Below are 1085 nucleotides of genomic sequence, written 5' to 3'. Positions count from 1 at the left end.
AATGGCAGCTGGGCCAGCCTTTCCTGCCAGCAGAGCTGCTCCATCCCTCTGCTCATCCTGGAGCCTCCTCTGGGCTCTCTCCAGCAGCTCCAGCTGCTCCCTGGGCTGGTCCCAGGGCTGGGGCAGCTCTGCAGGTGGGGTCTCACCTCAGGGGGCTCGGGGCACAATCCCAATCCCTTTCCTGCTGCCCACGCTGGGTAGGGGGGCTCTGGGATGTCGCCGCGGTTCCTGCCGGAGCTGCTTTAGCTGCTTTAGCGCAGCGCTGTTCATGTGGGGGAAGAGAAGCGGAGCACTCGCAGCCGCAGCCGAGCGGGCGGAGCGGCCCCGGCCGGGCCCGGCGCTGCCGGGAGCTCCGTGAGGGAGCGCCGCCCCCGCCCGCCATGGCCGCGCTGAGGTAGGAGCGGCCCGGGCCCTTTCCTTCCCCTCACGGCCCCGCGGGGCTCCGGGGAGCCGCATCTCCTCTCCCCGCAGCCTCCCTGCTCTCCCTGCCCTGCCCGGCCTAACCCTGCCCCTTCTCCACCCCCACCCTTCGCTCTCCAGGCCTCGTCCTTGCTCTCCAGGCTTCGTCCTTTCTCTCCTAACCCCGCTTCCATCTATTCCACCCCCCCTTCCTTGTCTCCAGTCCCTTCTGTGTTTCTCACCCCTCTTTCCTTGATCTCCAGTCCCCCCTCTTGCTCTCCAGTTCTGCCACCGCTGTTCTCCAGCCCCCTTTCTCGGTATCCACATCTCCCTCCTGCTTCACCAGCCCCCCTTCCTACCTCCATTGCCTTCTTTCCTTTCCAGGCCCTCCGTTCTTGTTCTCCACTTCCCTCCTTTCCCTTCAGCCCCCCTCTCCTTATTCTTGAGACATCCCCCCCTTGTTCTCCAGCCCCCTTCCTTATTCTCCATCTCCTTTCCGTGCTCTCCATCCCCTTTCCTTTCTCTCCATCTCCTTTCCTTGCTCTCCATCTCTATTCTGTGCTCTCCATCCCCTTTCCTTGCTCTCCATCCCCTTTCCTTGCTCTCCATCCCCTTTCCTTGCTCTCCATCCCCTGGTTTTCTTGCTTTCCACCCTCTGTCCTTGTTCCCCAGTCCCTTCCTTGTTC

The 1085-nt window shown here is 63.3% G+C and overlaps 1 long non-coding RNA gene across 1 annotated transcript in view; it reads right to left on the bottom strand.

The window, feature by feature from the left end:
• Positions 1 to 588, bottom strand: part of LOC117245148 — a 2355-nt gene extending 1767 nt beyond the window's left edge. Inside the window, exon 1 of the long non-coding RNA XR_004499454.1 lies at positions 147 to 588. This is a non-coding gene — a long non-coding RNA (uncharacterized LOC117245148). The remainder of the gene's footprint in view (positions 1 to 146) is intronic.
• Positions 589 to 1085: the final 497 nt, after the last annotated feature.

This window comes from Parus major, chromosome 1 (assembly GCF_001522545.3).
Source record: "Parus major isolate Abel chromosome 1, Parus_major1.1, whole genome shotgun sequence".
NCBI classification, from domain to species: Eukaryota; Metazoa; Chordata; class Aves; order Passeriformes; family Paridae; genus Parus; species Parus major.
Note: the sequence above shows the minus strand (reverse complement) of the source record. Positions and strands in the feature narration are given on the sequence as shown.